At 50.4% G+C, this 21159-nt stretch overlaps 1 protein-coding gene across 1 annotated transcript in view; it reads left to right on the top strand.

The window, feature by feature from the left end:
* Nucleotides 1-11104: 11104 nt before the first annotated feature.
* CLASP1 (cytoplasmic linker associated protein 1) overlaps nucleotides 11105-21159 on the top strand; it is a 390996-nt gene continuing 380941 nt past the window's right edge. Inside the window, exon 1 of the mRNA XM_082262205.1 lies at nucleotides 11105-11227. The gene's annotated coding sequence lies outside the window, so the exon portion shown is untranslated. The remainder of the gene's footprint in view (nucleotides 11228-21159) is intronic.

The raw sequence follows: 21159 nt of genomic DNA, 5'->3' as shown, positions 1-21159 counted from the left end.
CTGCCCCCTAGGGTGGAGCCAGAACGTTTTGTCATTCTGCCTAGTCCTACTCCTGCGGAGACAACATAACCCAGCTCTTGAGAATCAAGTAGACTACGTCTGTCAATGAGCTTAAGAGAAAAGGATTTTACGGTAAGTTCTTACAAAAATCCATTTTTCCCAAAGACAACCTCTGGATATGACGCTGAGCACGTGCACTCAACTTCTTTGGTCGACCATGGCGAGGCCTGTTCTGAGTGGAACCTGTCCTGTGAAATCATTGTATGGTCTCGTCCACCGTGCTGCATCTCAGTCTCAGGGTCTTGGCAATCTTCTTATAGCCTAGGCCATCTTTAGGTAGAGCAACAATTCTTTTTCTTAGATCCTCAGAGAGTTCTTTGCCATGAGGTACCGTGTTGAACTTCCAGGGACCAGTATGAGAGAGTGAGAGCGATAACACCAAATTTAACACACCTGCTCCACATTCCCACCATAGACCTTGTAACACTAATGAGTCACATGATGCCAGGAAGGAAAATGGCACCCCATGGCAAAGAACTCTGAGGATCTGAAAAAAATAACTGTTGCTCTACATAAAGATGGCCTAGGCTATATGAAGATTGCCAAGACCCTGAAACTGAGCTGCAGCACGGTGGCCAACACCAAACAGCGGTTTAACGGGGTAGGTTCCACTCAGAACAGGCCTCGCCATGGTTGACCAAAGAAGTTGAGTGCACGTGCTCAGCGTCATATCCAGAGGTTTTCTTTGAGAAATAGACGTATGAGTGCTGCCAGCATTGCTGCAGAGGTTGAAGGGGTGGGGGGTCGGCCTGTCAGTGGTCAGACCATTCGCCGCACACTGCATCAAATTGGTCTGCATGGCTGTCATCCCAGAAGGAAGCCTCTTCTAAAGATGATGCAAAAGTAACAGTTTGCCTAAAGACAAGCAGACTAAGGACATCAATTATTGGAACCATGTCCTGTGGCCTGATGAGACCAAGATAAACTTATTTGGTTCAGATGGTGTCAAGTGTGTGTGATGGCAACCAAGTGAGGAGTACAAAGACAAGTGTGTCTTTCCTACAAGCATGGTGGTGGGAGTGTCATGGTCTGGGGCTGCCTGAGTGCTGCCAGCACTGGGGGGCTACAGTTCATTGAGGGAACCATGAATGCCAACATGTACTGTGACATACTGAAGCAGAGCATGATCCCCTCCCTTCAGAGACTGGGCCGCAGGGCAGTATTCCAACATAACGACCCCAAACACCTCCAAGATGACCACTGCCTTGCTAAAGAAGCTGAGGGTAAAGGTGATGGACTGTCCAAGCATTTCTCCAGACCTAAACCCTATTGAGCATCTGTAGGACATCCTCAAATGGAAGGTGGAGGAGTGCAAGGTCTCTAACATCCACCAGCTCCGTGATGTCATCATGGAGGAGGGGAAGAGGACTCCAGTGACAACCTGTGAAGCTCTGGTGAACTCCATGCCCAAGAGGGTTAAGGCAGTGCTGGAAAATATTGACACATTGGGCCTAATTTGGACATTGTCACTTATGGGGTGTACTCACTTTTGCTGCCAGCGGTTTAGACATTAATGGCTGTGTGTTGAGTTATTTTGAGGGGACAGCAAATTTACACTGTTATACAAGCTGTACACTCACTACTTTACATTGTAGCAAAGTGTCATTTCTTCAGTGTTGTCACATGAAAAGATAGAATAAAATATTTACAAAAATGTGAGGGGCGTACTTACTTTTGTGAGATTCTGTATTTTGTGGTTAAAAAACACTTCTAATCATAGGACTTCTCCAGTGTGAACGGGGTCTAAGGCTGGCCATACACTATACAATTTTCTTGTTCAACTTTCCTTTAGATTTACCAAAACCATGTAATATAGGGTCAAACCTAAACACTTTCAATTTGTATGCAGTCAGGCAGGCCCTTGCACTACATAGTTTAAGGTAAATCTAAAGGAAATTGAATAAGAAAATTGTATAGTGTATGGCCAGCCTAAGAGTTTTCATTTCCTTTGCATTTTCATATGGAAGTGTTTCAAGATTTCTGAGATTGGTTGGGAAGATAACTTCCATCTTCTTCTATCTCTGGATTCCCAGATAGTAGGTAATGTTCCCTAGCTCTTTGATTCCAAGATTCTTTTAGCTTGTGAACTGATTGTAATCCCCTTGTTCAAAACAAGTTATAATGTAATCGACATAGATAAGGATGTAAACCCATCTGTCTTCTTGATTCATGGAGTAGAGACAGGGGTCTGCTTTACTTCTTGAGAATCCCTCTCTAGCCACTTTAGCCCAGGAGGATTTTCCTGCTCAAAGACCAGGCCCTATTTTGCGATTCGGCACTGTGTGACTTTAACGGACAATTGCGCGGTTGTGCGACGCCATACCCAAATGAAATTGACGTCCTTTTTTTCCCACAAATAGAGCTTTCTTTTGGTGGTATTTGATCACCTGTGCGATTTTTACTTTTTGCGCTATAAACAAAAAAAGAGCGACAATTTTGAAGAAAATAATATTTTTCACATTTTTTTTATATGAAATTCCCCAAAAAAAAAAAATGTAAAAATTTAAATTTTCTAACATTTTAGGTCAATTTGTTTTCTGCTACATATTTTTGCTAAAAAAAAAAAAAAAAATATCGCAATAAGCGTATTTTGATTGGTTTGCGCAAAAGTTATTGCGTTTACTAACTATGGGAAAGATTTATGTCATTTTTATTGTTTTTTTGTTTTTAACTAGTAATGGCGGCAATTTTCGTTTTTTTTTTTTTTTTTGTGGGACTTCCGACATTGCGGCGGACAGATCGGAACCTTGACTGACATTTTTGACACTTTTGGGGGTACCAGTGACATTACTACAGTAATCAGTGCTATACATATGCACTGTTACTGTAAAAACGACACTGGCAGGGTAGGGGTTAACTTTATTAGTGATCAGTGGGTTAAATGTATCCCTAGGGGTGTGATTCTAACTGTGGGGGGGGCGTGGCTTGTGATGTAACCACAGAGACATACGATCCTACATAGCAGAATCGTATGATCTCTGCAGTTACACCAGGGGGTATGACAGGCGGTTGTGCTTACATTAGCCGCCTGCCTTTCTCCCTCTCCAGCGGGAGATCGCGAGTGGCCGGCGGACATCGGAGCCGCCGGTCACTCGCGCGGGGATGTCAGGTAATGAGCGGGGGCGGGAGCGCGCTCGCCCCCTAGAGGCTCCTGGGTGAGCGACGTAGCCCTACGTCTGTTTGCCCAGGAGAGCCAGACTGCCACAGTAAATAGTCGTGCAGCGGTCGGCAAGTGGCTAGTAAGCACTTCATTCACTTTCTCATTCCACATCCTTGCAGATTGCTTATGACTATAGATGCTCTTCTGAAGTTTACACACGAGGTTGTCTCCTTATTCAAACCCTGGTCGTTGCTGCATGTAGAGGTCTTCCTTGATATCTCCATATACGTAGGAAAACAGTTTTTTAATGTCTAGGTGTTTAACTTGCATTCTCTTCCCGTCTGCAATGCTAAGAAGCGATCTGATGGTGGGGTTTTTAACGACGGGAATAAATGTTTAATTGTAATCTTCACCAAATTTCTGGGAGTAACCTTTGGCAACTAGTCAGGCTGAAGTCCACTCTCTGCTGATGTCACAGATGTCGGTCCAGGCAACACGTCATCACGACCACAGAGTCGGGATCCACCAGGTGCCTGGACCGATACTCGGCTCAGCCTCTCAGCGAGTCACTGTGAGCCTGAGCCGGCTGCTCCCCACCCCTCCTCCACAGCCCAGCACTCCAATGAGCAAGGAGGGGGCAGAGCAGAGACTTGCTGACTTAAAGCGGAGTTCCAGCCGCAAAATCTTTACAATAGATTTTGTGTCATCCGCTTCCTTAGTGTCACCTAAAAAAGAATTGGATATTCCGGATTTTTTTTTTTCACTTACCTTGTTTCAGAAGAAAATACACTCACCTTTCCTTCCACTTCCTCCCTCTGCGGCCGCGGCCCGCGCCGTCACTTCCTGTCCCGCAATCCATCCTGGGAGCTCTTACTCATCACTCCCAGGAGGCAATGGGCAGTGACGTAGGCGGCCGGTGTAACGTTAGAAAACCATACCTCGTTAGAATTCCATACCCTCGTCACTTCCTGTCAGAAACAGCAGAGCAGCGTAGCAGTGTGCATGCTCAGAGCCCCAGATACATCATTGAACAGCAGAGAAGTTGACAAGTGCGCATGCTCGGAGGGTATGAAATTATCATGGTAGTCTGTGTAATGTTATACTTGCGGCGGTTACATTAAAACAGTTCGGCTGCAACATGGGTCATCTCCGCTCCTATCCCTGTCACTTCCCTGATCTCGGCTAATAAATATAAAAGCGGCGGCGGCTGTATGAAATGTAAATGACGGAGATGTCGGCTCCGTGATCCGCTTTTATATTTATTAGCCGAGATCAGGGAAGTGACAGGGATAGGAACGGAGATGACTCATGTTGCAGAGGAGCTGTTTTAATGTAACCGCCGCAAGTGTAACATTACACACGCTACCGTGATAAATGCATACCCTCCGTAGGTGCACCGGAAGTGACGAGGGTATGGTTTTCTCACAGGTATGTTTTTTTTCACGGAACACCGGCCGCTCCTCTCATCGCGTTATTTGCAAACAGGAAATGACGCGATGATAGGCTTCCCTATGGAAACCCTTACAATGCCGATCGCATAGTACTGGGCATGCACGAGATTTCGCACTGCATTCATCTGCCCCCTCCAGCTAGAACCAGGAAGCAGGGCATACATTTTCATACTGCGGCTTCGGGTGACCAGAACAAAGATGGCGGCGCTCAGCAAACTATTTATAAAGTAAGATTTTATGATTGCAAATCAATTATTAAACTGTTTAAAACCGGATTAGCGGATGTATGAAGGGCAGTGGATCACTGTTTGGGAAGTATTTAAAAAAAAAAAAAACGATTCTGGAACTCCGCTTTAAAGTCAGCAGCTTTCTGCTCAGGGAGCTGTCAGAACCAAGCGATCGGTGGTGTTGCTGCATCTACCTAGGTAAGTATGAATGGGGAAAAAAGCCAAACCCCATACTTCTCTTTTAACTATGAGACCGTTGTTTGCAAGACTTTTCACTGATAGAATTTCTGGAACATACAGCACTTTCTTGGCTGTGATTGCCTCCTTGTGGTGTAATGCAGTTCAGGAAGCCCTGGCCTTTACCTTTTGCAGTGATGTTTTTGCCGTTTGCTAGGAAAACATTGTCTTTTGCAGTGTAATCAATGTTTGTGAAGAAGGTCTCATCGTTAGTCCTGTGGTTTATTGCACCTGAGTCTATGCACCAGCCATGTGGCTTGCAGCTCTGTGTTACTTATGTAATAATAGTGCCATCATGTAATTACTGGTAAATCCTTCAATGAACATAGATGTATCCAATTTTCATTTGTTTTTTTCACATATAACTAGTGCAAACAGTTTGGAGAGAAACACATTATCATTCGTTTGGCAGAAAATTTCTAAACTTTTCCTTTGGTTTTTTTTTTTGGTTCAAAAACGTCACAACCAATTACTGATTTGTGCTCATTAACTAGCTGAAAAACTAACGAACGGTCCAAATGATCGCATTTCGGCCGGTTTTTCGTATAGCGTATGGCCAGCATAAGTGAGGTATATGCATTTTGGAATCTACACCATGCGTTCTGCTGATGTCACAGATGTCGGTCCAGGCAACGCGTCATCACAACCACAGAGTCGGGATCTACCAGGTGCCTGGACTGACACCCGGCTCAGCCTCTCAGCGAGTCGCTGTGAGCATGAGCCGGCTGCTCCCCACCCCTCCACAGCCCAGCAACTCCAGCTGTCCATGCAAGTGAAACAGGCCATTGTAAGGCTTCAAAATCGAAACAAATCCATCAGAGAGATAGCAGCAACATTCGGAGTGGCCCAAATCAAGGATTTGGTACATTCTGAGGAAAGAAGAATGCACTGGGGAGCTCAGCAACATAAAAAGGCCTGGAGTCCATGGAAGACAACAGTAATGGATGATCGCAGGATCCTCTCTATGGTAAAGAAAAATCCATTCGCAACATCCAGACAAGTGAAGGAAGCTCTCCAGGAGGAGTCGTATCATTGTCAAAGTCTACAATTTAGAGAAGACTTCACGAGAGCAAATACCGAGGGTTCACCACAAGATGCAAACCATTCATAAAAGTCTGAAGAATAGAAAAGCCAGATTAGGCTTTGCCAAAAAAACATCTAAAAAAGCCAGAGCGGTTCTGGAAAAGCATTCTTTGGACCGATGAAAGTAAGATTAATCTGTACCACAGGGGTCTTCAAACTTTGGCCCTCCAGTTGTTCAGGAACTACAATTCCCATCATGCCTAGTCATATCTGTGAATGTCAGAGTTTTACAATGCCTCATGGGATGTGTAGTTCCGCAACAGCTGGAGGGCCGTAGTTTGAGGATCCCTGCTGTACCAGAATGATGGGAAGAGACAAGGGAGGAGAAGGCTTGGAACAGCTCATGATGCAAAGCACACAACGTCTTCTGTAAAACATGGTGGAGGCAGTGTGATGGCATGGGCGTGCATTGGCTTCCAGTGGCACAGGGTCATTGGTGTTTATTGATAATGTAACAGAAGACAGAAGCAGTCGGATGAATTCTGCAGTGTTAGCGATATACTGTCCGCCCAGATTCAGCAAAGATGATTGGACGGCGCTTCACAGTACAGATGGACAATGATCCAAAACGCACTGCAAAAGCAACCCAGGAGCTTTTTAAGGAATATAAGTGGAATATTCTGCAATGGCCACTCATCTGATCTCAACCCAATTGAGCATACATTTCACTAAAGGCAGAAAGACCCACATACAGAGAACAACTGAAGACAGCTGCAGGTAGAGCCTGGCAAAGAAAGCATCAGAAAGGAGGAAAGACAGTCTTTGGTAATGTCCATGGGTTCCAGACTTCAGGCAGTCATTGCCAGTTGATGATTCTCAACAAAATATTAAAAAATGAACATTTATTTATATTAATTTGTCCAATTACATCTGAGCCCCTGAAAATGGGAGGACTGTGTAAAAAAAATGGTTTCAGTTCCTAAAATTTGTACTTGATATTTATGTTCAACCCCTTGAATTAAAGCTGAAAGTCATCACTTCACATTCATTTGCATCGTTTCGTTTAAATTTTTATTCTGGTGGAATACAGAGCCAAAAGTATGAAAATTGTGCCTGTGTCCAAATATATATGGACCTAACCATACAATAGATTTTACAATAGAGTTACATGCACCTTACACTATAATACTACAGCGCCACCTGCTGCATAGATGGGTATAATGCGTACATATAGTTCACATCACAAAGCAACTTTGCTGTTGTTCTTTCAAAACATACTGATATGAAAACAATGAGAAGGTGATATTTAGTGATGGATGTACCCAACGGCGGCCGTTCACCCCAATATATATGTACACTGCCCCTCCCCCACACACCTGAGCTCAATCCCCTTCCTCCACCAGGCACTGACTGCTCTCCTCATCATCCTCGGTCAGTGTGATAATAGGAGGCGGGGAGGAGTCTGTCACTATGACATCACCTCCGGGGGAGACTGGGACTGACACTGGGGAAAAATACAAACAGTGCGGGGGGACACCTACATATATGAGGAACCCCCACCACATAGGTCCACCATAATACTGGGGAACCCCCACCGCAGAGACCCCATAATACTAGGGAAACCCCACCACAGAGATCCTATAATACTGGGGAACCCCCACCACAGAGGCCCCATAATACTAGGGAACCCCCACCACAGAGGTCCCATAATACTTGGGAACCCCCACCACAGAGACCCCATAATACTGGGGAACCCCCATCACAGAGAACCCCCCATAATACTGGAGAACTCCCACCACACAGAACACCCACCACAGAGGCCCCAAAATACTGGGGAACCCCCACCACAGAGAGCCCATAATACTTGGGAACCCCCACCACAGAGAGCCCATAATACTTGGGAACCCCCACCTCAGAGACCCCATAATACTTGGGAACTCCCACCAGAGACCCCATAATACTTGGGAACCCCCACCACAGAGGACCCATAATACTGGGGAACCACCACCACAGAGATCCCATAATACTAGGGAACCCCCATCACAGAGAACCCCCCATAATACTGGAGAACTCCCACCACACAGAACCCCCACCACAGAGGCCCCAAAATACTGGGGAACCCCCACCATAGAGAGTCCATAATGCTTGGGAACCCCGACTTCAGAGACCCCATAATCCTGGGGAACTCCCACCACAGAGTCCCCATAATACTTGGGAACCCCCACCACATAGTCCACCATAATACTAGGGAACCCCCACCACAGAGACCCCATAATACTGGGGAACCCCCATCACAGAGAACCCCCCATAATACTGGAGAACTCCCACCACACAGAACCCCCACCACAGAGGCCCCAAAATACTGGGGAACCCCCACCACAGAGAGCCCATAATACTTGGGAAACCCCACCTCAGAGACCCCATAATACTGGGGAACTCCCACCACAGAGACCCCATAATACTTGGGAACCCCCACCACAGAGGACCCATAATACTGGGGAACCCCCATCACAGAGAACCACCCATAATACTGGAGAACTCCCACCACAGTAACCCCATATTACTGGGGAACCCTCACAATAGAGACCCCATAATACTGGAGAACTCCCACCACAGAAACCCTATAATATTTGGGAACCCCCACCACAGAGACCACCCCATAATACTGGAGAACTCCCACCACACAGAACCCCCATAATACTGGAAAACTCCCACCACAGAGGCCCCATAATACTGGGGAACCCCTATCACAAAGAGCCCATAATACTTGGGAACCCCCACCACAGAGACCCCATAATACTGGGGAACCCCCAGCACAGAGAACCCCCCATAATACTGGAGAACTCCCACCACAGTAACCCCATATTACTGGGGAACCCTCACAATAGAGACCCCATAATACTTGGGAACCCCCACCACAGAGGCCCCATAATACTTGGGAACCCCACCACAGAGACTCCATAATACTTGGGAACCCCCACCACAAAGAAGCCCCCCATAATACTGGAGAACTCTCACCACAGAAACCCCATAATACTTGGGAACCCCACCACAGAGACCCCATAATACTTGGGAACCCCACCACAGAGACCCCATAATACTTGGGAACCCCCACCACAAAGAAGCCCCCCATAATACTGGAGAACTCTCACCACAGAAACCCCATAATACTTGGGAACCCCACCACAGAGACCCCATAATACTTGGGAACCCCCACCACAGAGGCCCCATAATACTTGGGAACCCCACCACAGAGACCCCATAATACTTGGGAACCCCATAATAGTGAAAAACTCCCACCACAAAGACCCCATAATACTTGGGAACCCCCACCACAGAGGCCCCATAATACTTGGGAACTCCCACCACAGAGGCCCCATAATACTTGGGAACTCCCACCATTGAGACCCCATAATACTGGAGAACTCTCACCACAGAAACCCCATAATACTGGGGAACCCCCACCACAGAGACCCCATAATACTGAGGAACTCCCACCACAGAAACTCCATAATACTTGGGAACCCCCACCACAGAGGCCCCATAATACTAGGGAACCCCCACCACAGAGGCCCCATAATACTTGGGAACTCCCACCATTGAGACCCCATAATACTGGGGAACCCCCACCACAGAGACCCCATAATACTGGGGAACCCCCACCACAGAGACCCCATAATACTGAGGAACTCCCACCACAGAAACTCCATAATACTTGGGAACCCCCACCACAGAGGCCCCATAATACTTGGGAACCCCCACCACAGAGTCCACCATAATACTAGGGAACCCCCACCACAGAGAACCCCCCATAATACTGGAGAACCCCCACCACACAGAACCCCCACCACAGAGGCTCCAAAATACTGGGGAACCCCCCACATAGAGCCCATAATACTTGGGAACCCCCACCTCAGAGACCCCATAATACTGGGGAACCCCCACCACATAGTCCACCATAATACTAGGGAACCCCCACCACAGAGACCCCATAATACTGGGGAACCACCACCACAGAAACCCAAGAATACTGGGGAACTCCCACCACAGAGGCCCCATAATACTTGGGAACCTCCACCACAGAGGCCCCCCATAATACTTGGGAACCCCCACGACAGAGAACCCCCCCCCATAATACTGGAGAACTCTCACCACAGAGAACCCATAATACTTGGGATCCCCCACAACAGATACCCCAGAATACTGGGGAGCCCCCACCACAGAGGCCCCCCATAATACAGGATTCCTATGTCCGGTGTGAATAATGTGTCTGGTTTTCAGGCTGACTGAATCTTAGACATATGATGTGAATCCAGGACAGATGGCGACCGTAGTCAGCAGGGTCTCTATCCCTGACCTACCACTGGTTCCAGGCACACCTGAATAGCCCCGGACACCATATTTTATAAGTTCCATATCCAAGATGGCCGACTGGTAGCTCAATATCACAGCATCCAATTGGACAGCTGACACTCTAAGAGACTGATGAAGTCCCTGAGGGGGTAATTCCCCTAACAGACCCACACACAGGAACAGCGCCACCTACAGGACTGAGCGGAAACCTGCACCAGCCTACACCCAGCGGTGTGTACAAGGCCTAAACCAATGAGAAAGGCCAAAAGACATCCCTGGAGTTCATGAAGACAGGAAGTGGCTGCAAAGTGGCTACAGGAGATCAGCAGAACTTAGACATAAAAAGGAATTGAAAACACAGATTGTATTTTAGAAAATTGCATTAATAATATTGAATTTTCTCTCACTGTTTGATTTCCAGTGGAAGAGTACATGGCGGGGTCCCCTGTGGTGATTAAAGTGCACCCTTTATACATTACACTGGAAATACTCCCCCCCACAATGGGACCACTGTGTTCCCGTTTGCCCTCACTAAACATGGCGGCCGCGGCAGTCACGCACAAGATGGCGCTGGTCGCCGCGGTGACGGCCGCTCTAGCCCGGGTCGCTCTCTATGGTGTGACAGGACCGCGCCTGCGCACTGATTGTTCCTTTCAGCGGCCGGGGCGGGGAGTCGGGCGCAGAGCAGAGAGTGGAGCGATGCGGCGGGGCGAGGAGCGGCGGGACAGCCGGCGGCTATAGACAAGTCCAGCGGCCTCCCCGGACACTCCTGACAGGTAATGACGGCCCGGGCCTGTGTGAGAAGGCCGCACCTCAATGAGTGTGCAGTGTGTACAATGAGGGAGGCCCCGAGCACAGGGCGCTTCACCCCGGACTGGTACCAGGCCCCGGAGCCCTATGACAGACCTCTGCAGGATGGGAGGGCGGGGACTCAGGGCAGCCAATCACAGCTCAGGTTAGAGGACAGCCCCATGCTGGGATCTGGTTGCTATGGGTGACTGCATGGAGGGCTGTAAATGGAGAATTGAGAGGCCACAATAAAGAACACCTCTATGATGTCTGTGTGTGGGGAGGGGATGGTGGTGAGGGTGCCTCCTATGGAGAGGATGGTGGTAAGGGTGCCTCCGGTGGTGAGGGCGCCTCCTTTGGAGGGGATGGCGGTGAGGGCGCCTCCTTTGGAGGGGATGGCGGTGAGGGCACGTCCTGTGGTGAGGGTGGCGGTGAGGGCACGTCTTGTGGAGTGGGTGGCGGTGAGGGCACGTCTTGTGGAGTGGGTGGAGGTGAGGGCAGGTCCCGTGGAGTGGGTGGCGTTGAGGGCAGGTCCCGTGGAGTGGGTGGCGGTGAGGTCACGTCTTGTGGAGTGGGTGGCGGTGAGGGCACGTCTTGTGGAGAGGGTGGCGGTGAGGGCAGGTCTTGTGGTGAGGGTGGCGGTGAGGGCAGGTCCCGTGGAGTGGGTGGCGGTGAGGTCACGTCTTGTGGAGTGGGTGGCGGTGAGGTCACGTCTTGTGGTGAGGATGGCGGTGAGGGCACGTCCTGTGGAGTGGGTGGCGGTGAGGGCACGTCCTGTGGAGTGGGTGGCGGTGAGGGCACGTCTTGTGAATATGGTGGCGGTGAGGGCACGTCTCGTGGAGTGGGTGGCGGTGAGGGCACGTCTCGTGGAGTGGGTGGCGGTGAGGGCACGTCTCGTGGAGTGGGTGGCGGTGAGGGCAGGTCTTGTGGTGAGGGTGGCGGTGAGGGCAGGTCCCGTGGAGTGGGTGGCGGTGAGGTCACGTCTTGTGGAGAGGGTGGCGGTGAGGGCACGTCTTGTGGAGAGGGTGGCGGTGAGGGCAGGTCTTGTGGTGAGGGTGGCGGTGAGGGCAGGTCCCGTGGAGTGGGTGGCGGTGAGGTCACGTCTTGTGGAGAGGGTGGCGGTGAGGGCAGGTCTTGTGGTGAGGGCAGGTCCCGTGGAGTGGGTGGCGGTGAGGTCACGTCTTGTGGAGTGGGTGGCGGTGAGGTCACGTCTTGTGGTGAGGATGGCGGTGAGGGCACGTCCTGTGGAGTGGGTGGCGGTGAGGGCACGTCCTGTGGAGAGGGTGGCGGTGAGGGCACGTCTTGTGGAGTGGGTGGCGGTGAGGTCACGTCTTGTGAATATGGTGGCGGTGAGGGCACGTCTCGTGGAGTGGGTGGCGGTGAGGGCACGTCTCGTGGAGTGGGTGGCGGTGAGGGCACGTCCTGTGGAGTGGGTGGCGGTGAGGGCACGTCCTGTGGAGTGGGTGGCGGTGAGGGCACGTCTTGTGAATATGGTGGCGGTGAGGGCACGTCTTGTGGAGTGGGTGGCGGTGAGGGCACGTCCCGTGGAGTGGGTGGCGGTGAGGGCACGTCCCGTGGAGTGGGTGGCGGTGAGGGCACGTCCCGTGGAGTGGGTGGCGGTGAGGGCACGTCCCGTGGAGTGGGTGGCGGTGAGGGCACGTCCCGTGGAGTGGGTGGCGGTGAGGGCACGTCCTGTGGAGTGGGTGGCGGTGAGGGCACGTCCCGTGGAGTGGGTGGCGGTGAGGGCACGTCCCGTGGAGTGGGTGGCGTTGAGGGCGCCACCTGTGGAGTGGGTGGTGTTGAGGGCAGGTCCCGTGGAGTGGGTGGCGGTGAGGGCGCCTCCTGTGGAGTGGGTGGTGTTGAGGGCACGTCCTGTGGAGTGGGTGGCGGTGAGGGCACGTCCCGTGGAGTGGGTGGCGTTGAGGGCACGTCCCGTGGAGTGGGTGGCGTTGAGGGCGCCACCTGTGGAGTGGGTGGTGTTGAGGGCAGGTCCCGTGGAGTGGGTGGCGGTGAGGGCGCCTCCTGTGGAGTGGGTGGTGTTGAGGGCACGTCCTGTGGAGTGGGTGGCGGTGAGGGCACGTCCCGTGGAGTGGGTGGCGTTGAGGGCAGGTCCCGTGGAGTGGGTGGCGGTGAGGGCGCCTCCTGTGGAGTGGGTGGTGTTGAGGGCACCTGTAGGGACCGCAATGTGGGGGCTTCAGTGACTGAGACAATAGCTTGGGCGCCTCTGTGGACGGGATGGTGGTGTGGTTACCTCTAAGGATTGCAGCCTGGGCACCTGTAGGGATGAGATGGTGTTGTTGCTTGTAGGGACGAGATGGTGGTGTGTACTCTAGGAAGGGCAGAGAGGGCAATTGTAGCGATAGTGTGTAGCTGGGGGTGCTTTTAGGGATGAGACCGGGGGGTGCTGGTACACAGGGTGCCCCCCTGTGGACGGTACGTTGTTGGGGACCCCTCTGTGGACGGTACGTTGTTGGGGACCCCTCTGTGGACGGTACATTGTTGGGGACCCCTCTGTGGACGGTACGTTGTTGGGGACCCCTCTGTGGATGGTACGGTGGTGTGGGAGCCTCTGTTGAGGATACATTGGTGTGGGATGTTTGAGGACAGGATGGTGGTAAGCGAACCTCTAGGGACAGTATGGAGCTTCGGACGCCTGTAGGGATGGCAGTCTGGGCACCTGTAAGGGTGAGATTGTGTTGTGTCCTCCTGTAGGAACGGGACAATGGTGTGGGCGACTGGAGGGAAGAGATGATAGTGTGTGCACCTCAGGGGCTGGCAGTCTGGGCACCTGTAGTTATTGGATGGTGCTGTTGGCATCTATAGGGTTTGCATGTGATGAGATGGTGGTGTGTACTCTTGGGATGGCTATGTGAGCACCTTTAGGGACAGTATGTAGCTGTGGGCCCCTGTAGGGATGGTAAAGTGAGCATCTTTAGGGATGGCCCTAAGGGCTCACCATCTGGATTGGCAAGCCTATGTTGGCAGAAATACAGATGGTGCCCAGTGTTACCTAAACTCAGGACAGAGAGCTACAAGGCAACATTGCTAATCACTAAGCCACTTTGTTGTCCTCTCTGGACTGGACAGCAATCTGGACATCTTGGATGGTTTGGCCTGGGTGCTTCTACTCTGGATGCAGATGATTGGACAGTACGAGGCACGGTCACGGTACTGTATATCCTGGGAACAGGGCAGCTCAGCCTGAGGTTCCTCTAGTTCACATTAGACATGAAAGGATGGGATGGTGGTTTGGGCACCTCCTGATTTGGTGATGGTGCTGTATTTCTGTCAGTAGAGCTCACCGTCTGCATCCTTCTCCATGCACTGTCTATCTGCAGCCACCTCTGTGCATAGTCCTCTGCAGTATTGGTCAGCAGTGTCTCCTCTATGTATAGTAACAATGCTGACAGCCCTGCAAGGACACGGGGAAATCTCTATGTTTAGCATGTGGCCGAGCTCCTCACTGCTCCGGGTCCCATGCTATATGTGCCTATTCTTGTCCTATCCTGCAGACCAACGTCTTCCAGGTAACACCTCAGTGCTGTCAGTGTATAGTATTGGGGGCCCCAGTCTCCCCTCTCCTGACCCGTTATGGGGGTGTCCATGAATCGTGTGGAGATCACAGGGCTTGTTGTCTATCTCTGGGTTGTTACAGTCTGGGTAAGCCCATCCATGGGGTGTCCATGAATTGTGTCTATCTCTGGGTTGTCACAGTTGGGTGTCCATGAATTGTGTGGAGATCACAGGGCTTGTTGCCTATCTCTGGGTTGTCACAGTCTGCGTAAGTCCATCCATGGGGTTGTCAATGAATTGTGTGGAGATCACAGGGCTTGTTGTCTATCTCTGGGTTGTCACAGTCTGGATAAGCCCATCCATGAGGTTGTCAATGAATCTTGTGGAGATCACGGGTCTTGTCTATCTCTGGGTTGTCACAGTTTGGGTAAGGCCATCCATGGGGTGTCCATGAATTGTGTGGAGGTCACAGGTCTTGTTGCCTATCTTTGGGTTGTCACAGTCTGGGTAAGCCCATCCATGGGGTTGTCAATGAATTGTGTGGAGATCACAGGGCTTGTTGTCTATCTCTGGGTTGTTACAGTCTGGGTAAGCCCATCCATGGGGTGTCCATGAATTGTCTGGAGATCACTGGTCTTGTCTATCTCTGGGTCGTCACAGTCGGGTGTCCATGAATTGTGTGGAGATCACGGGGCTTGTTGCCCATCTCTGGGTTGTCACAGTCTGGGTAAGTCCATCCATGGGGTTGTCCATGAATTGTGTGGAGATCACAGGGCTTGTTGTCTATCTCTGGGTTGTCACAGTTGGGTGTCCATGAATTGTGTGGAGGTCACAGGTCTTGTTGCCTATCTTTGGGTTGTCACAGTCTGGGTAAACTCATCCATGAGGTTGTCAATGAATCGTGTGGAGGTCACTGGTCTTGTTGTCTATCTCTGGGTTGTTACAGTCTGGATAAGCCCATCCATGAGGTTGTCAATGAATCGTGTGGAGATCACAGGTCTTGTTGTCTATCTCTGGGTTGTCACATTCTGTGTCCATGAATTGTGTGGAGGTCACTGGTCTTGTTGTCTATCTCTGGGTTGTCACAGTCTGGATAAACCCATCCATGGGGTTGTCATGTTATACAAGAAGAACAGACGATGGAAGACACTTTGTAACAAAACTCTTTTCTTTGGGCACTTAGTAGCAAACATTTATTACCGGTCATTAAAACGGGCTGGGCAAACCCACCTGTCAGATGTTTCGGAGTGATTCGTGTGTAGAAATGAATGACTTGTCACTATAGATGCGGAGAATTCCTGAAATTAAACCTGGATTGTTTATGGAGCACTTTCATGTCCGGGGCTCACGTATCTTGTTCTTTAATAAGACATTAATGCTCAAAGCTGGAAGGTTGCGATCAAAGCCGTCTCCATAATTGGGGATTAAGACTGCTGTTTTTATAAGTGGGTTTGGCCGGTCGTTCTGCAAAGAAACAAGGAAGGTGCGATCGGTCAAGAGAGCGTTGTGTACATTTCTTCTGGTTTTTCCCATGCTGGGGTTTGTATTTCGCTTGTTTGTTGAATATTTGGTCAGATACTCAATTACCCTAGTCTGATTTTATATGGTTTTATTATATGATGTGAGTTTTGTTTTGTTTTGAATAAACTTTTTCGGTTTTAACAATGTGTACCTAAAAAGTCGATGTTTCTCCAGTATTTACACACTCTAATATTTGGACAGGGCTTAGGCTGAGTGTGGCACCGGATCTGCCCGGCCTTCTCTAGGATGATGAAGGGAATTAGGGAGTCTTAGTGTTCTGCAGCAGGAGCCCTGAAGGTCTATCTCTCTTTTATAAACTAAAAGCAATTCTACTGTCCTCTGCCAAGAAGCCTATTGATTAGCCGAGATGATGTCATACCTCCGCTCATTAAAGCTGCAGTCTTCGGAAACCATAGAATGGAAGGCGTAGCTGGAGAAGAGAGAGATATATTTATTACTTCCTATCTGGGCGGCACTGCGGAATATGCTGCTCTTTTTGATACATACACCGATCAGCCATAACATTATGACCATTGAGGGGTAAAGGGAATAACACTGATTATCTTGTGTTACAGTTCGATATATTAGGCAGCAAGTGAACATGTTGTCCATGAAGTTTGGTGAATTTGAAGCAGAAAACAAGTGCAAGGAATTGAGCAACTTTGACCAGGGCCAAATTGTAATGGCTGGACCAAACCAAAAATAGTGCAATGCACCTATCTCCTGCGCTCTGGGAGGTGACCTTCTGACCAACTCGAGCCACACACATGCGGCTACCAGAGACCTTACCCTTGGCTTCTCCTGGATGTTTCGGCCTTGCAGCCCCTTCAAGACCAGGGTAGTCTGGGGCCCCTTCAAGACCAGGGTAGTCTGGGACCACTGCAATCAAGACAATTGAGCAACTTTGACAAGGGCAAAATTATAATGGCTGGACCAAACCAAAAATAGTGCAATGCACCCATCTCCTGCACTCTGGGAGGTGACCTTCTGACCAACTGGAGCCTCACACATGCGGCTACCAGAGACCTTACACTTGGCTTCTCCTGGGTGCTTCGGCCTTGCAGCCCCTTCAAGACCAGGCTAGTCTGGGACCACTGCAATCAGAAGACATTGAGCAACTTTGACAAGGGCAAAATTATATTGGCAAGACCAAACCAAAAATAGTGCAGTGCACCTATCTCCTGCGCTCTGAGAGATGACCTTCTGACCAACTCGAGCCACACACATGCGGCTACCAGAAACCTTACACTTGGCTTCTCCTGGATGCTTCGGCCTTGCAGCCCTTTCAAGACCAGGGTAGTCTGGGACCACTGCATTTAAAAGCCATTTAAGCAACTTTGACAAGGGCCTAATTGTAATGGCTGGACCAAACCAAAAATAGTGCAATGCACCCATCTTCTGTGCTCTGGGAGGTGACCTTCTGACCAACTTGAGCCTCACACATGCGGCTACCAGAGACCTTACGCTTGGCATCTCCTGGATGCTTCGGCCTTGCAGCCCTTTCAAGGCCAGCGTAGTCTGGGACCACTGCATTTAAAAGCCATTTAAGCAACTTTGACAAGGGCCTAATTGTAATGGCTGGACCAAACCAAAAATAGTGCAATGCACCCATCTTCTGTGCTCTGGGAGGTGACCTTCTGACCAACTCGAGCCACACACATGTGGCTACCAGAGACCTTACCCTTGGCTTCTCCTGGATGTTTCGGCCTTGCAGCCCCTTCAAGACCAGGGTAGTCTGGGGCCCCTTCAAGACCAGGGTAGTCTGGGACCACTGCAATCAAGACAATTGAGCAACTTTGACAAGGGCCAAATTGTAATGGCTGGACCAAACCAAAAATAGTGCAATGCACCCATCTTCTGTGCTCTGGGAGGTGACCTTCTGACCAACTCGAGCCACACACATGTGGCTATCAGAGACCTTATGCTTGGCTTCTCCTGGATGCTTCGGCCTTGCAGCCCCTTCAAGGCCAAGGGTTGTCTGGGACCACTGCAATCAAGACAATTGCGCAACTTTGACAAGGGCCAAATTGTAATGGCCGGACCAAACCAAAAATAGTGCAGTGCATCCATCTTCTGCGCTCTGAGAGATGACCTGCTGACCAACTCGAGCCACACACACCTGCGGCTACCAGAGGCCTTGCGCTTGGCTTCTCCTGGATGCTTTGGCCTTGTAGCCCCTTCAAGACCAGGGTGATCCAAAATCACTGCAATCAAAATACAAACACAAGGGCAACATGGCCTAGCGCATTATCCTCCATAAAGGCTTTTTTAGATAAAAAGATAATAATAATACTCACAAACGAGTTCTTGGTATGTGGATAACAAAATGATATGTTGCTGTCCGCGTCAGACTAGGTATATCTTCAGTTTCTGACGCAGACGACAACGTATTTTATTTTGTGCATACCAAGAACCTTGTTTGTGAGTATTTTTCTCTTTATCTAATAAAGCCTTTATGGAGGATAATGCGCTAGGCCGGAGCACCCTTGTGTTTGTCTTTTGATTGCTGTAATTGCTGGACGACTGGGTCTGAGCAACTTCAAAACTGCAGCTTTTGTGGGATGTTCCCGATCTGCAGTGGTCCAAGGAAGGAAAACCTGCAACGGGGTCATGGGGGAACCAAGGCTCATTGAGTGAAGGCTGGTCTGTGTAGTCCAATCCAAAAGAAGAGCTACTGGAGCTCAAATTGCTTAAAAAGGTAATGCGGGTTCTGATAGGTGTCAGAACACACAGAGCATCGCCGGTTGTTGTGTATGGGGCTGTGTGAACGCAGGCCAGTCAGGGTGCCCATGCTGACCTGTAGCCACAGTCAAAAGCGCCTACAATGGGCACGTGAGCATCAAAACTGGACCACGCAATGGAGGGAAGGTGGCCTTGTCTGATGAATCAGATTTTCTTTTCCGTCATGTGGACGTCTGGGTGCGTCACTTACCTGGGGAAGAGATGGCACCAGGATGCAGTATGGGAAGAATGCAAGCCGGTGGAGGCACTGATTGTTTGGGCGATGTTCTGCTGGGAAACCTTGGCCCCTCCCATTCATGTGGATGTTACCTTTGACCTGATTAGTATTAGGTGGGTGGTCATGTTATGGGTGGTGGTCATACTGTTTTGGCTTATCTATGTAAATTAGTATGCAGCGTTCATATTTGAAGATTGTCTGGTATTACCGGAGCTTATGAGTGGCCAGGGGTGCAGTGACGTCACTCCCGCACAGGCTCTGAAGGTCCAGCATGGTAAGCCTGACCTTCAGAGCGCATGCGATGGTGACGTCACTGGCTGCATGCCGTCTGAATATCTCCTAAACAGTGAAAGTTATGCACTTTTACCTGTAGGTAAAGGATTATAAAGGTCGGTTTTTATTATCACTATAACCATTTGCCATCCAGCCGTCGTAGTTTTACTGCGGTAGGACGGCTCTGTCTGGTGAAATGACGTACTCGCGGAGCCGTGAACGCACCCACCTATTGGCCACAGGGGGAGCCAATTAGCGGGTCCGCTGGCCACGATTGCCGCCGGGCACCCGCGATTCCCCCCCCCCCCCCCTCCCCCGTGGAGACAGAACGGGTGTCTGCCGTTTATAAACATGGCAGACCGCTGTCCTTCTTTTTTTTTTTTTTTTTTTTTTTAGGAACGCAGGTCTCTGTGTTCATGAAGCAAGCCCACCCCCCCCACAGTTAGAAAGCACCCCCTAAAGACACATTTAACCCTTTGCTCGCCCCTAGTGTTAACCCCTTCCTTGCCAGTGTCGTCATTACAGTAACAGTGCATATTTTTAGCACTGATTACTGCAGTAATGTCACTGGTCCCCCCCCCCCCCCAAAAAAGTGTCAAAAATGTCAGTTAGGGGTCCGATCTGTCCGCCGCAATGTCGCAGTCCTGCTAAAAATCGCTGATCGCCGCTATTAGTAGTAAAAAAATAGGCACTGTGGGTCACTATGTAAGGTTGGGGGACACCATGGGAGTTTGGAGGCACTGTAGGTCACTATGGGAGGTACTGTTGGTCATTATGGGAGGTTGGGGGGACACTAGGGGAGTTGCAAGGCACTGTGGGTCACTATGGGAGGTTTGGGAACACTATGGGAGCTGCAAGGCGCTGTGGGAGTTTGGGGGGCACTGTGGGTCACTATGGGAGGTTGGGGGACACTATGGGAGCTGGGAGGCGTTGGGGGACACTATAGGAGGAGCTGAGAGGCACTGTGGGTCACTATGGAAGGTTGGGGGTCACTATGGGAGGTACTGTGGGTCATTATGGGAGGTTGGGGGACACTATGGAAGCTGCGAGGCACGGGGGACACTATAGGAGGAGCTGAGAGGCACTATGAGTCACTATAGGAGGTTGGGAGGCACTGTGGGAGATTAGGGGCTGGCTTGAGCTCTGGGAGAGGGGAGACTTGTATTGGGTCAGTGTCCTAGAGCAGGCGTCTCCAAACTGAGGCCCGAGGGCAGGGGTCTCCAAACTGAGGCCCTAGGGCAGGGGTCTCCAAACTGAGGCCCTAGGGCAGAGGTCTCCAAACTGAGGCCCTAGGGCAGAGGTCTCCAAACTGAGGCCCTAGGGCAGAGGTCTCCAAACTGAGGCCCTAGGGCAGGGGTCTCCAAACTGAGGCCCTAGGGCAGGGGTCTCCAAACTGAGGCCCTAGGGCAGGGGTCTCCAAACTGAGGCCCTAGGGCAGGGGCCTCCAAATGGAGGCCCTGGGGCCAGAGGAGACCCTTTGCTTGCCTTTATCTGACCTTTGGGGGAATACTCCTCCAACTGACACCAACAATGGGACACTGACAGCATCAATGGGACACTATTCCTCCCACTGATACCAACAAGGGGCACGATTCCTCCCATTAAAACCAATGATGGGGTATTTCTTGCTTTCACTGACCACGGCTCGTCCCT

The sequence above is a fragment of the Pelophylax lessonae genome (genome assembly GCF_965119305.1).
Source record: "Pelophylax lessonae genome assembly, chromosome: 6".
Taxonomy (NCBI): Eukaryota; Metazoa; Chordata; class Amphibia; order Anura; family Ranidae; genus Pelophylax; species Pelophylax lessonae.
The sequence above is the reverse complement of the archived record's forward strand: the minus strand, read 5'-3'. Positions and strand labels throughout refer to the sequence as shown.